Here is a 15,630-nt window from a genome sequence, read left to right as displayed (position 1 = left end):
TGTGGGGAGGGAGCGGCCATCAGCACACCCCAGCGAGGGCCCACTTTCACCTGAGGATCCTGCCCCACCAGGACGGCCCCACATGCCCAGCTCCCCAGCTCGCAGAAGGCAGAGTGCCATGAGGGCGGCAGCCTCTGCCAGGCCCCTGGACCACTTGCTTTCTCTCTGTGCCTCACTTTCTCCCCATCTTGGCTGCCAAAGCATGAAGCACCCCATGAAGCATTGTCAGTGCCCACATTGCTGATGCCCTGTGTCCCCTGACCACGTGCCATCCTGCCCATCTCTGATGCACTGCCCTGTGAGGTCCTGTTCGGTTTGCTCTTCCTACCCACATCCTCCACTAAGCAACGCCCGGTGCCTACTGAACGTGGGACCAGGCTTACACTCACATTCCCCACAGGGCCCAGCCTGGGACCTTGGATAAGAGACCCGTCCAGACAGTGACTTAGAATCCGTGAGTGAAGGTAGAGCAAGGAACTGGCAAGGAGGTCCCCTAAGGACAGAGCTCCACTTCCCACCTTGCCAGCCACAATAGTATAGGTGCCCAAGCAACACCTCCTAAGTGGAACTGCAAAGTTTGCTTCCTGACCCTGGAGATACACAAAGAAGGCGGTGTTATGCTTTATCAAAGGATTCTTTCTTGGATTTCCCAAAATAGCCAGCTCCCCTTATATAATCGATAGGATTAAAGTGACGTGAAATCCTTTTCAATCACCATTTAGGGACAGTTACTGTGCAATGAGAGCAAGCAACTTCAGAATTTCTTTCGACCTGAAAACCTGAAGTCCTCTGAGGTAAGACCAGTGTGGGGAGTGGCCCTTAGAATGGCTGAGAAGAAGAGATGGTCCCACCTGGAGGCAGGATCCCAGGAGGGGTGGCTGGCTCCCTCCCTCTGCCCTGGACACAGCAGGCACAGCCAGAATGCTTCTCACAGGCCAGTCACGACACTCGCTCATCAAGAGCTGGGGTGGAGCCCTGGAGGCCCTGCTGTGTCTGGTGTTGGCCCTTCAGATGCTGGGGAGGTCTGGGGGTTCTGGAGGGGTCCAGGCAGTGGTTATATAGCAAAAATTGGAAGTTCAGCCATATTTTCACCTTGGTACTGCCAGCAGTACCAACACACACCAGCTGCCTGGGCAGCCTGCGGAGAGTTTGAACCACCGAGGGCCAGACAGCAGCACCTCCCGCTTCTCACCAGTGGCTGAGTAGTGAGGCCCTTTCTTCTCAACACCGCTGAGGAGCAAGACCACGGGACTGTCAGGCCCTGCACTTGAACACTGCCCGGTGGTTCTACCAGCCCACCTGAGGGTAGCACACAGGCCTGCTCCATCGGAGGGTCCCCACCCAGACTGCGAAGGCTGCAGGCGCCACCTGGCGAGGCCAGGCCTGGCCCTGGCAGCTGCTCCTCTGATCTCTCTCAGTTGGGCCTCTGCCCTGAGACCTGGGCTTCCAGCTTCATAAAGCCCTCTGATGTCCTTATTCTCTGCCTGTCTTTCCACACTTTGTCTCTTAGATTGCAACTTGGTAGAGAATGAAGAGGGTGGAATTTGCCCCAGGATCTTCAGAAGAGGGGATTTCTAGACAAGAATTTTTCTTCCTCACTGCATCCCCCAAATGCCTTTCCTGACCCTGCACACAGGTTGCCCCTCAGATACCACCTCTTCTCTTCATTTTCATCCATCCCAAGCCTGGCTTTAAATCCCACCTCTCTCAATTCTTAGGATGCCCTGCACCCGTCTTGGAACATAACTAATGACCACCTGGCTTGCCTATCAGGTCCCAAGGGCAGAAACTGGGATGCCTCTAGCATGGACTGCACAGACCCGAGTGCGCAGTCAGCACAGGACACAGCCCTGAGTAGGAATGACCCCAGTGGGCAACTGCTGGGGACAAATGGTCCGGCCACTGTACTCTCCTTCCCCAGGTTTGCAAAGGATCCAACACTCCACAAGTACCAGGGGCCTCTGCTTTCAGGAATATGAAGAAGAAAACACAATGGCTGCCTTCGAGACAATTAGAGCACTATAAATGACACATTGACCAGAGAATCAAGGGCTGTATTTTTGGATCAGACTCAGTGCAGGGGAAGAAACAGGAAAGGGATCTTACTGGAGCTGGTGTTTGGTGAAAAGCAGGGTGGAGCGGGATTCGGCTGGGAGCTGGGGAGAGAGAAGAGGCTGGGGTGTGGAAGGTGGGGCAGCTGGTTGGAGCAGTAGGTGTCAGTGAGGTGGGAAAGCCCCTCCCTCAGACAGCCAAGTCCCCTGGGCTGGGCTGACTCCTGGGGACAGCTCCCTGGGCAGGCCAGCCCTGCTGCATTCCCTGGGCCCTCTGCAGGCATTGCCTCTTCAGCACGCTTCTCTCTGCCAGAGCTCCCTTCTCACTTTCTTCATCTTTGAGGGCCGGAATGGGTCTAGGGCAGACCCGACCACACCATGTGCCTGGCAAAGAAGTGGCTGAAAACTGAGCTGGCATCACAGTAAGTTCTACCAAAGGCAGGCTGTACCTTCGCAGCTGCTGACATTCCATTAACATGAGTGGCCCAGAGCGGATTTTCTCAACCCAACCGCATCCTTTCTGGGCTGGGGCAAGTGCTCCACCAGTCACTCTGGTCTGATCTTTCACTCCAGGATCCTGGGAGGATCCAGATTTGTTCCTGAGATTTCCTCGGGCTGGCAGGTGAGCGCTGCCAGAGGGATTTTCCTCCACAAAGAGCCCTGCCCCGTGGTCCTCGCCTTCTGTGCCTCTGTGTGGCCTTCACAGCCTTCCTGCTCTGGCTCTACCCTCCCTTCCTGCCATCCTCCCCATGACCTTGGGTGCTGGTACACTGATCACATGGGTATTAGCAGCTCCCTGAGCCTCGGAATAGGCTCCTGGACTCGTCGTGCTGTGCTTGTGCTGTAGCCTCTGCTGAGATCACCCTTCCCCCTCTGATACCCAGCCAGCTCCTAACCAGATGTCACCCTCTGGCTTTCTGTGTCCCCATGGGGGCTGTGCACACCCCCATCCTGATGTCAGGATGTGGTTATCTGCGCCTCTGCTGGCTTGCCTCTAGTTCACTGCAGAACTTTCTCCCACTCCCAACAGGGATCAGCAAACAACTCCACTCCCTCAGAAGGAGCAACTCAGCTGCTCTTCTAAGGAGCACAGGCCCCTCTCCATCCTGTCCACTGCAACAGGTAGCTGCTGCCCACTCACCCACCTATCAATGCCTAGCCCATGTCTTCAGGAAGCAGGAAGCCTGGCGGAGACCTGGCATGCCGTCAGGGCTGGTGGGTGACATTCTGGGGCCCTCACAGCCAGGAGGAATCGAAGCTGTGGCCACAGCCTCATCAGAGCGCTGTGACTCCTGCGCGAAGCTGAGGGAAGGCTGCTGGCAGTTGGGGCTGGGGATAGAGTAGGCAAGCCTGGGCTCCCCTTCCCCTTGCTTATCTGTCTTATAAACCAAGTGAGCCTAAAACACCACTTAAATAAAGGATTCTGAGACTAAAAAAACTATTTCAATCCCACGGCTCCAGCCCTCCTCCAAGATGTCCCTATGTAATCACGCTGTCCTTCTCTGAATGTCTGGCACTGTGTTCCATTAGCACTTAATTACATTATACATATATATACACTTGGGGCTCAGGACACACCACCCTAAAATATGACTGAGACCAGAATATGCCACCCCAAAATATACTTTGGCATATTTTGAGTTAGTTATTCCAAGAAACTGCAGACACAGAAGTAGCTCTGAAAAGCTGCCCTTTTATAAAACAAATTTCCTTTTTTTTTTTTTTTTTTTTTTTTTTTGTTAAAGAGACAGAGTCTGGCTCTGCTGCCCAGGCAGAGTGCAGTGACATGATCATAGCTCATTGCAGCCTCGATCTCCTGGGCTCAAGCAATCTTCCTGCCTCAGCCTCCTGAGTAGTTAGGACTAACAGGCATGGGCCACCACACCCAGCTAATTTTTTAATTTTTTGTAAGACGGGGTCTCACTATGTTGCCTAGGATGGTCTCAAACTCCTGGGCTCAAATGATTCTCCTGTCTCAACCTCCCAAAGCACTGGGATTACAGACATGAGCCACACTGCCTGGCCTAGAAACTTCCATCTCTCAGGGAAATCCACATTAGTGAAAGTATCTATAAAGAAGAGGGCTGCTCCTGACAACTTCTATCACCTGAGAGATTTTTATCTGCATAATAAGAGAACCTTTATTCATCATCTCCTCTCTGTCACCCTCCTATAACTTGTCCCTACCACCCGTAGGAACCCCAACCCCCTTTTCCTTTCTGTAGCTCCAGATGCTATTAAGCTTCAATCATCTGGTCTTTCTTCGAATCTCATATTCAGTGGGACTTCCGTGTATATGTATATAATTAAATACATTTTTTTCTCCCGTTAATCTGTCATGTCAATTTAATTCATAGCCCAAAGCCCTCCTCCCTAGAAGGGTGGAGGGAAACCATTTTCCATTCCCCTACTATGTATATAATCTTTTTTTTTTTTGCCACCTAGGCTTAAGAGTTTAATAATAAACTCATTATCAAGCTTTTTTTGTGCAGCTGAGATTACAGGCATGTGCCACCAGGCGTGGCTAATTTTTTGTATTTTAGTAGAGATGGAGTTTCTGCATGTTGGTCAGGCTATTCTTGAACTCCCGACCTCAGGTGATCCACCCACCTTGGCCTCCCAAAGTGCTGGGATTACAGGTGTGAGCCACCGCACCTGGCATTTCAAGCATTTTTAATGTCAGACATTCTAGAATCAGTGTGCAGCCAGCCTGGCCTATAGATGGTGAAACCGCCGTTTATCTTGTCCTGTGCCTCATCGTGCGTCCCCAACTGCTCTGCAAGTGCCTGCAGGCAGGGCCCCGCTGCCCTTCCCCAGCGCCTGGCGCAGTGCTGAGCACACAGTATCTGCCTAGTCCTGGAGCCTGTTACTTGCTTCCCCATAGCTGCAGTGTGGGCCGGACTCCCACAGCTGACAAGCAGAGCGCTGGCCAATTCCATTCCAAACTGTCCAGAAGCAAAGTTTTCCTCCCTGTGAAAGTAGGACCTGGGGAGGAACAGTGGGCTCCAGATGTGGAAGCTTCTGGCTCCTCCTGACTGGGGTGGGGGTGGAGGGCCTCCATCCCAGGAGACAGTCACTGGGCAAGGCCAAAGAGTATCACTGAGGAGAGTCTGTGATCGAAATGCCTGAATACTGAAATCCAGCAGCTTTCAACATTTATGCCCTCCAATAAGAGCCATTCCAGAAGAGCAACGGTCACAGTACTGTCCTCAAGCCCCACACGGTGTCGTTACTCAAAGTGAATACACACTGGCCCAGGAATCAGAAACCCAGGCCAAAGTCCCAGCTCTGTGGTCACCCAGCTGGGCATGTCACAGGTCCCCCACCTGTACAATAGGAGTAAAGTCACCTGTCCCACGAACTCCCACCAGGCTGAACTGTGATGACCTCTCAGCAGCAGCTGCATTCAGCTCTCCAGCACACAGGGAAGGGACTCCTGCTTTGAAGCTGCAGGCCGGCCAGTTCCCAAGAAACAAGTCTCCAGGCCAGGTGCCTCTGAAGGCTCCTAGAAAGCCCCGAGCTTCTTGGCCTGCTCAACTAGGCCCTTCACTCCTAGGACCTAAGACAGGCTTATGACAGGAAGAGGATGAAAGGAGATGCATAAAGCTACAGGAACTGGGCTCTGGACAAAGCATCCTCGCTGTGACCCCTCTTGCAAGCATTTTCCTGTTTAAGCTGTAGAAGCCCATGTGAAGCAAACACTGAGGTCTTTTAAGGCCAAACGCCCTTGCCATGCCATTGGCATCGAAGGATGATGTGAAAGTGAGTGTTCTCTCTGGAAAAGGGGAAGGAGCGTGGGTCAGTGTAAACACTCCAAGTGCTTGGTCACACTGCTGGGGCTAGGGAAGGATGGCTGGGTCCTGAGATGTGACCCATTCCCCGTACTCTCTGCAGGCCCATCCAAGCCATGCGGCACACAGGCCCTGGTCGGGGTGGGGAGCCCAGTGCAGACATAAGCCCTCTCTTTATGTGCTTACGCCCTCATCAGGATGCTGCCAGAGACTTCAGTAGGCCACACCAGCCACCCCACACCCAGGCTCAGTGCTCCCTCACCCACCATCCTAACCGCTGGGACCTGCCGACTCCCATGTCATCTGCAAGTGTGATGCAGCATCCAGGGGCACAGAAAGGCACTCAGGTGACCTGACAGAGCCAGCCCCTGCTGAACCATGGGACATCTCAGCCCACGGGGTCTGTATGTCGAGGGCAGCCCTGATTCTGTGGAGGAAGACCGAGACCAGTGAGGCTGGTGTCTCTGTTCCCCATTAGAAAATGGCTGTGCCATAGGCCGCCAGCTTTGCCAATCTCCCCAATCGCTCCAGCGTGGGCTGATGATGGAGGTTCCCAGGAGAATGTTGGCATCTGCCTCCTCTTCTTCTCTTCCTAGCCGCACCTCGCCTGCACTCCTAGGGCAGGATCACACTGCTAATTATTTGTTGGAAGGATTAAGACTTGGAGTTGTTCCCATGTGAGGCAAAGACAAACAATTTCTTCCCACCGCTATAAAGAGATCTGAGGGTGAGACCCTTAGAATGGCTTTTCCAAAAACGAAAAAAAAAAAAAATAGTTATCCTGTAAATAGGGGATATTTTTGTGGTGTCTCTGGCTAAGCAAAGCATAGTCCTGGGTCTTCTCCATCGCCTTACCTGGGGGCACCAATCCTCACCCTTCCTGTGGCCCTGGCTGCTCACCCCAGCACACCACTCTTGGTGGGAGGGGAAGTTGGCAGAGCAGAGCTGGCTGCAGGGAAACACACAGGCTGTGTGGGCAGCAAGCACGACGGGTCCACATTTTTACTTTCATGTTCCTGAAAGTAACTCCCTGTAGTTACTCAGCACCTGCAATGAACACTTGAACACAGTAACCACCATGTACACGAGGGAGCCATTTCCCCGTTGAGACATGGCCTTTAGCATCAGATGATGTGGGTATACTTCCAGGCCCTGTTGCTTCCTAGAAGTGCCTTCACCTCTGATGGTACCTATTCATTTGCAAGGCAGGACAGTCATGGTACTGCCCAGGAGGGTTGCTGGGAGGACTAAAGGAAAGAGAGCCTGTGCCTGGCGCATGTCACCCCTCAAGAGAGGTTAGCTGTCATTCTCAGTAATCTTTGCTGTTGTCAGACCTGTCTTCCTGCGAGATTCTTCCTTCATGTGGGCGGGGACTAGGTCTTTCTTATCTTTGTATCCTTGGTGCCTGCTCTCAACAAATTGTTGAAGAACGGAAGAGGAAAGTTGAGTCACAAGGGCTCACCAAGGCCTGGAGCACTGTGGGTGTTCCCAGGATCCAAGCAGCTCCAAGGAAGTAAAGCTGCAGGGTGTCCCTGAAACTCTCCATTCTTCTGGGTCCTACTGGTCCCGTGTGTGTTCACTGGGCCCTAGGCAGCTCTTTCGGATCCCTTTGGCTCCTGGCCATTCTGGGAACCCTCTGTGTGTCGGGGGTGGGTGTAGAGGGGGTGGGGGGGTGGGCGGGAAGTGGCAGCAGGTGTGGTGAATGCATAGAAAGGGGTATTATCTCTTAAAAGGACAGTAATTAGTAATTGCAGCTGATGGCTGTGCTGAGCTGTTTTAATGAAGAGTTCTATTTTTATAGAAAACACATAATTGAGTGAAAAAGCAGGCTATTCTCTGAGTCAGGAGGCCATGCCTCTGGAAAGTCTAATTCCTTGGCCAGGAGGCCAGAGCCTGTATAGTAAATGGGCCCCAGCCCGGGCTGCACCAAGTTGGACTCAGTGGTGACAAGCAGGGTCCAAGTCTGATGACCAAAGTGTCCCTCCTTGAAGCCATGTGACCTTGGGCAAGTCACAGATCCTCAGTTTCTTTCCTTCCTTTCTTCCTTCCTTCTTCCCCTTCCCCTTTCTTCCTTCCTTCCCTTTTATTTTTTTTTTTTGAGATGGAGTCTCGCTCTGTCGCCCAAGCTGGAGTGCAGTGGCATGATCTCGGCTCACTGCAATCTCCACCTCCTGGGTTCAAGCGATTCTCCTGCCTCAGCCTCCTGAGTAGCTGGGACAACCGGCATGCGCCATCACGCCCCGCTAATTTTTTTAAAATTTATTTTTAGTACAGACGGGGTTTCACTATGTTGGTCACGCTGGTCCAAACTCCTGATCTCAAATGATCCGCCCGCCTCGGCATCCTAAAGTGCTGGGATTATAGGCATGAGCAACAGCGCCAAGCCTAGAGTTTCAGTTTCTTATCTGTAAAATGAGAATGACAGCATCTATTTACCCCGAGGACTGCTGCAGGACATCATGCACATAAAAGGCCCAGCAGGGGCTGGCACTTCAGAAAGGGTTCAATCCAAGTTTGCCCAAACTTTCATTCTCAGTCCCCCAGCCCCCATTACATGCAGGTGCTTACTTAAGTCCTCTGTTTCCTTATCCATAAAATGGGAATCATGACAGTTTCTACCCTTCCTAGGGTGCTGAGAGGATTACAGAGCTAATGCAGCAAGGTGTTCACAGCAGTGCCCGGCAGGAGCCAGCACTGGGTGCATCATTGTTATTGAAGCTCTTGGAGTTCAAGTATACCAGGGCGATCCTGTCAATCAGCCGGTATGGGTTCTAGCCTCTGCTCCACCCTTCATCAGCAACATGATCTTGAGCTATCATCTAACTTTCACATTAGTTTCTTCATCTTCAAAACAGGGGTGCTGTAAAGACCAAAAAACAAAGCAACCAAACCAAAACAACCAAACTGGGTGAGGGGTGTGACAGCACTCTGGCTGTGAGATCCCCAAATCCCCTACATGGTTCTCTTCCTTCCAAAAAACGAAACAGCTCCCACTGTCTAGCAGCTGGAGGGTCCACTGGAGTGTGTTTTGTGCTTAGTGGGGGTTTCCCTACCATGGGGGTAGCAGGCAGAGGAGAGGCCAGTCTCTGCCCCAAAGGTACTTCTAAACTCAGACAAGACATCCAACGCATTAGGAAACACAAGAAGAACAGAATCTGGTACTCAATTGAGGGGTTCAGCTTTGAAGTACAGGGGCTCCGGGGACAAAGTGGACCTGAGGGGGTCCTCTGAAGATGGGCAGGAAGGGCAGAAACAAAGGCCTGTAGTGGGAGAGAGGGGCCAGCCTGCCCCTCACCCCCATTCAGGTGTGATCACTCAGACCCTGGCCAGGATGCGGGGGGATGTGCTGAGTGATCTAGGTCTCCCAGACACATGGTCTCTCACCCATGTTAAATCCAACACATGTTCAGGACCTTTTTAAAGAGACAGTTCTGTCACCCAAGCTGGAGTGTAGTGGTGTGATCACAGCTCACTGCAGCCTCAACTTCCTAGGCTCAACTGATCCTCTCACCCCAGCCTCCCAAGTAGTTGGGACTACAGGTGTGTGCCACCACACCTGGCTAATTTTTAAAATTTTTTGTACAGACGAGGTCTTGCTATGTTGCCAGGGTTGTTCTCAAACTCCTAGCTTCAAGTGATCTTCCTGCCTTGGCCTCCCAAAGCCACTGCGCCCAGCCTAGAAGGTATGATTTTTTAAAGGACTCTAACAGGTCTTACCCTCCCTGAAAGGGGGCGGGCCACAGTCAGCCCCGGTTTTATTACCTTCCCAGAGACTAATCCCTAACACAGAAGGGACATTTTTTAGCAGCTCTTCTTAACCCTAAAACTATTTATTTTTCCTTGGGTCTAGAGGATTAGACTGACCCATGTCCTCTAATCTTATATGGCTCATGATGATCTTCCACCTCTTAATGAATTCATTTAACCTGATCTCACTTTGAAGCTTTAAAAATCAACAGCCTCAAAAGCTTTGGTTTCCTGAAGTTAGCGCCTCCTTACTTCAAAGACTGCCCCTGACCTGGTGAAGGACCCCAGGGCTGCTCTGAGAGCAGCCTGCCCCCACCCTGCAGCTGGCCGCAGGGTTACACGGCATTCTTATCTGTTTCTGGGCTGACACAACTGGTCTTCAGGTCTCGGCTTCCCTCCCTGCAGCTATCTCCAGCTACCCTGAGAGGATCCCCAAACACAAATTCTTGATCTTGAAAGACTTAAATGTAAACCACACAGAGCCTTTTCATGGCCATTCAGGGGTGGAAGAACTTCCCAAAAGAAGACCCTTAGGTCTTCTTACCTTAGGAACAAAGGCAGGTTCCCAGCCAGGGCTGAGACACAAAGAAGCAAATGCCTCGGTCTCTCTGCCCTGTGTCAGACCTCCAGGGACCTAAAGATCTCCCACTGCAAAGGGGAGGTCAGCTCTGCTTTGTGGGCATGGGCCTTCTCCCAGGGGCAAAAAGGCTTTGTCTTGGGGCTGAGCCTCTCCTAGTACAGAGAACCATGTGCCCTGGGCCACAATTCCTGCCTCCAGCCCCTGCTGCAAGCAGGGAAAGCAACAAGTACCAGAAGGAAAGGGTTACCACCACTTTTGAAAACAAAGCCTGAAAATATCTATGTTCCTTCCTTTTTCCTTTCTTTCCTCTCTTCCCCAGACAAACAAAACAACCTGCGTCATCTACGCTAGAAGTCTGAATGCAGGCAGACCACTAACTGGAGAATGATGACCATTATCTTTCACCTATACATGTCACACAGAGCGAGGTCACAGAGGTTCTCACGGGCCAACCCACGAAGGGAAATGTGAATGTCAACTCAGCTTACCTAATGAGGAACTGACCTTTGGGGAAGGATCCGGTGCTGCCAGTGATGATGACCGGCTTAACACTTCCCTCTGCCACATGGCCTGCAAGGCTCCCCCATGGCTGGTGTCCTCCTCAGGGGCTGTGGCAGCCAAACGTGTTTAATGAACCCAGCAAAGTGATAAACTACGTTTGTGTTAATACCTTTGATTCCAGCCCCTCACTGGAGTGTTGGTATGCTAAGCATCCTTTTGATATACCACAAGGCCTTAATAAGAACAATCAAATAAATATGCTGGGTTTAAGTCAGAAATGTTAACAGAAGCCCTGGGACTCATCCCCCTGCTCAGTGGAATGGACCATGAGAAATATATCACACGCACCACCTGAAAAAAACATGAGGTACGCCAGGTAGATCCCAGGGGTGCCCTTGAGCTCCAACGTTAGCCTTAGCTAGAGTCAGCCAAGGTATGGCTCCAGCTAACGCCCGGTTATCAGCTCTAACAGTTTCCAAACAGTCTAGGTTTCCTGAGCAGAAGGCTGTGGGGTTCCATTTGTTTACAGGCACATGCTCTGGCTTGTTGGGAGGCCCATATTGTTCCCGTACTGGGGAGGGTCTCCCAGGCTCTGAAAGCTTCCCCCAGGACTTTCCAAGTCCCCTAAGACCGGTACTGGGTCAGCAGAAACTCCCAAGCTGACCTACCACCACCAATGGAGGTTTGGGGGGTGGGAGGAGGTGGCCTTGCCCACTGTGGAGAGGGGAAGGGGAAATTGTTTGTTCTTCCCTTGACCTATGTACGGCCTGGGCTTTCAAAACCAGCCTGGCAGACTGCCAGACCTGGGACGGGAGCTGTGACTGACAGGCTGGTTATTGGAAAGCTCCCATCATGAGCCGAGGAATTTTGTTTGGTTACTATGGTGACCTTCACTACAAGCGGCCTGACTAAAGCCCAAGGAATTTGTTACCTAAAACCATCGCCCCACCGAGCCCATGGCTTCAGAAAGGACGCTTATCAGTGGCCCGTTCCCCTTCACCCCATATTCCTGCCCCTCCCTGGTAGGGCCTCCCAGCTGCCTCTCATACCCAAAACGAGAAGAAAGGACTTGCACAGGCATCTCCAAGCATGCACGGGACCTTTCGCATTCCGTGGCTTGGCCCGGAACCCAGGCCTGGATAGGGAGCTGCTGCCCCCTGAGGCCCCCTGCGGGCCTGGCCTCTTGGCCGGGGACAGCCCAGCCGGCACATGTGTCCAAGGCTTAGTCAGAAGCCCACAGGATTTCAGGAAGCTGCTTGGGGTGTCTGGTTCCCACCGTGCGAGGTTTATGCTGTCCCTGTGGGGCTGTCTCTGCCTCATCACGTTTTTTGCCTTTTTAAACCCAAGCTCCACTAACTAAAGGTCATCCCACAGCACAGAAATCAAGATCCTCTTCGCTTTGCTTTCTAACCTGAAGTCAGAAAGCTTTTCAAAAGTTCGACTCCACAAAAGCTGGGTTTTCTCTGGGAGCCTAGAGTCTGCCTATATGGGAGTGGTGACTTCTTGTGCAGTCAAGGAGCTCACTAACTTTTCCCCAGAGCTTCCTTTCCAGCCTCTGTCAGGGCCCAGCCTCGGCTGCCTGCACCTCCTGGCCTATCTGGCCTTCCCCAGGCACTGCCACCCTTGGGACCCAGGATACAGCCTGATGCTGTTGGTGGGCAGCCTCCTCTCCCCTCCATACTGCCACCTTTCAAACACGGCTGTCCATCGACTGTGTGCCCTCTCCTGAGTCTCACAATAAACCTCACAAGCCAAGGAAGACAGAGTAGGTGTCCGTCTTTTGGCAGATGAGCAAACAGAGGCAAGGGGAAGAGGAGTGAGTTGCTGCAGGTGGCACAGGCCAGTGACAGACATGACTCAAGGGCTGGGACCTCACTGTGGCTCTCACACAAGGACCAGCTCACATGGACAGGGGTCCATTCCCCCACCAGTTTCCTCCCCTGTGGCAGGCCTCTCTGAAAGTGGTGAAACAGGCAAAGCCCATGCCCAGCACGAGCCAGCTTCTGCCATTCCTGAAGCAGGTTCTGGGATCCCATGCACGGATGGCCTCTAACACTGACGGCTGAAAGGAGACGCCTCTAATAGGCTTCAGGCACTGGGACAGCCCTCTATAAGGTGCCTTTAAGCGTCCTGTGGATACAGACCTTGCTGGGGACGATGAGGTCAGGACAAAGGGAGCTTGGTTTTTGTTGTTTTGCCGCAGTGATATTTACCAGACCGGCTGTTTAATTAACTGCCTTGGCAATAGCTGGAACCACAAATGGCTTCTCCTCAAATGCAGAGAGCAGCTGAGGAAGCAGGGTGCAGTGTCAATCGAAGAGCAATGACATTTTTCAGTGATCCCTGACCTGTAATGGACTCAGTGACATTTCCTGCTAATCCATGAGTTTCTATGCTCTGAGGTTTCATCTGTGGCGAACAGTATTGATTTACTTACAAAGAGACAATGGTCATACCCTGTGGTCACTCACCATAGTTTGGCGGTGGGTGGATTTCTCGGCCCTACCCCAGCCGTACAGATAGTATTATGTCTCTATAAATGGTATATAGAGACACAATTTTTTTTTTCTTAAAACAACAGAGATTTATTTTCTTACAATTCTGGAGGCCAAAAGTCCCTGTAATTTTTTTTCCCCCAATTAGTTTTGCAGCCTTTTAGGGCCAGCTGGATCAAAACAGAGCTCCTCGGGATCCTGGAGGTGAGGAGCTCATGGTGGCTCAAGACGAAGAACCTATTGCTGCTTCCCCCCAGCCCCACAGCCCTGCACAAGCAGATTGAGGAAAGTGAGGCACTACTGGGGGCGGGGCCTGCAGATCCCCAAATGCTCCACAGCACAGTACTCTACTGTGAGTGACAGTAGAGCACAGGTTGCAGAAGAACCTTCAGAATCCCTCAGGGCATGGAACTTTCCTCTGACCTCAGAGCTGACTCCCTCCTGTGGCTCCTAGGCCCCACCCTCCACAGCTCCTGAAGCCCTTGCAGTTGCTCTGTGATGTCTGCATGGGTGAGTTGTTCCCAAGGCAGAGGTTCCTGCCTGCAAACACTGCTCTCCAGGAAGCTCTCTGCAAGCCTTGGGGAAGCACGAGAGACAGGGGTACAGTTACCCTGCACGTTGACAAACAGCAGTCTGTACCAGTGCTCCTCAACCTTTTTTGAGGTCGGGCCCCCTTTGAGAATCTGCTGAAAGCCATTTCCACGGACTCAGACTCGCATGCACAAAATGTCATAGTTCAGGTCCAGGGGTTCTTGGAGACCCAGATGTCCACCCTTGGGCCACCTGGGGGCAGTCACCAACCTCAAGGCAACCCCTGACCAAGGACACTGTCAGTGAGTGGCACACTTCCTGGGGAAGGAGTCAGCACCTGAGTGAGCGTGGGAGGAAGGGAAGGGTGGAAAGTGCGTGTGTCAAGGCAGGGCAGCAGCCGGGGCACACATACTGCCCACAGGGCAATGGACAGCTTCCTAGCCCAGTCCAAGAGCCTGGGAAGATGAAGGCAGGAGGCACTCTTGGGGTGACGGTCAAGGAAGCTGATGGGGAGACAAGGGTGGGTCCCCCACACTGGGCAGACCCCATTTTCTGCCATACCTCACACAGCCTGGGCTGCAGCCAGATTTCCAAAAAAGGGAGTTAGCCTCCCCACAGCAGGCCAGGGGAGCTGCTTTAGCCTGGTAGAAAGCAATCAGTTCAGAAGTCAGCAAGAGATGCTGAGTGGTGAGATGCCAGGTGCTGGGATGGAGGGGCCCCCTCAGCTGGAACTGGGCAGGTGTGAATCACCTTCTTTGGCTCCATCAGAGCAGCGGTGCTCCCACCTGCATCACAGTCTCAGTTTCCAAGTAAGATTTCATTAGGAAATTCTGATGCTGAGCTGAGCCAGGCCTCTTGCTTCTCCTGTGCTCCACAGACCCAGGGTGGACGAGGAGCCCTTTCCTTTCCCCAGCCTAGGATTCTAAGTCTTTCTGCTTGGCCATTTCAGTTTCCGATGAAGCCTAACTGAAGCGGAAACACACACAGGCATGCAGGCCAGCGGCAGTGGGTCAGACCCTGCCAGAGAGGTGCAAGGATGGAGCTGGGATCAAAGTAAGGCACTGGCACTAGGAGTGGGGAACTTACATCTTTTGTGCATTCTCATTAAAAATAAAATGTTCTTACCTCATATTACTGTATTGTACTTGTGATTAATGAGACAGGGTAACTAATCCCTTGTCCACACACAGTTTTCTCTGTGTTAGGATTTCCTAAGCTACCGGCCTTTGGGGGTGAAGTGACTGGAATTTTAGTAGTCTCTTTTTTTTTTTTTTTGAGACGGAGTCTCGCTCTGTGGCCCAGGCTAGAGTGCAGTGGTACGATCTCAGCTCACTGCAACCTCCGCTTCCCGGGTTCAAGTGATTCTACTGCCTCAGCCTCCTGAGTAGGTGGGATTACAGGCACCTGCCATCACGCCCAGCTAATTTTTGTATTTTTATTAGAGATAGGGTTTCACCATGTTGGCCAGGTTGGTCTTGAACTCCTGACCTCAGGTGATCCACCTGCTTCGGCCTCCCGAAGTGCTGGGATTACAGGCGTGAGCCACTGTGCCTGGCCTTTAGTAGTCTCTTGAATGCTGCTGGGGCAAGGCTCAGAATCAGGGCCAGCCACGAACACAAAAGACAGGCTGTGTCGAGTTGGCCATTCTGTTGACACCTGGCTGTGAGCAGCGGGGACCTGCCTAGGCCAGGATGGAGGGGGAATGGGCGGGGCAGGGGTCAGTGTGGACTAGGGGAAGCAGGGCAAGCAGGACAAGGCTCAGGGGTCTTGGGGCTGCAGACTAGGCTGACCAGCAGGATAAACACCTGTCCTTGGCCTTGGTCACTGGGGCTCCCCTCTTCAGGGAGGCACATTATGGGGTTTATATTTAGGAAACACTGCCACTCCCAAACCACCTTTCTTTAGCTTTGGGGAGGAGGAAGCCACCAACAGCA

At 52.4% G+C, this 15,630-nt stretch overlaps 1 protein-coding gene and 1 long non-coding RNA gene across 9 annotated transcripts in view; one reads left to right on the top strand and one right to left on the bottom strand.

Annotated features, from left to right (window-relative positions):
• The window catches only part of TTC7A (tetratricopeptide repeat domain 7A), a 157,175-nt gene that overhangs the window by 29,482 nt on the left and 112,063 nt on the right, over positions 1-15,630 (bottom strand). The window lies entirely within an intron of this gene.
• Positions 2,101-4,905, top strand: LOC119627229 (uncharacterized). Its single transcript, XR_012095282.1, has 3 exons — positions 2,101-2,473; positions 2,625-2,673; positions 3,082-4,905. It is a non-coding gene; the product is annotated as an uncharacterized lncRNA (long non-coding RNA).

The sequence above is a fragment of the Chlorocebus sabaeus genome, chromosome 14, assembly GCF_047675955.1.
Source record: "Chlorocebus sabaeus isolate Y175 chromosome 14, mChlSab1.0.hap1, whole genome shotgun sequence".
Classification (NCBI taxonomy): Eukaryota; Metazoa; Chordata; class Mammalia; order Primates; family Cercopithecidae; genus Chlorocebus; species Chlorocebus sabaeus.
Note: the sequence above shows the minus strand (reverse complement) of the source record. Positions and strands in the feature narration are given on the sequence as shown.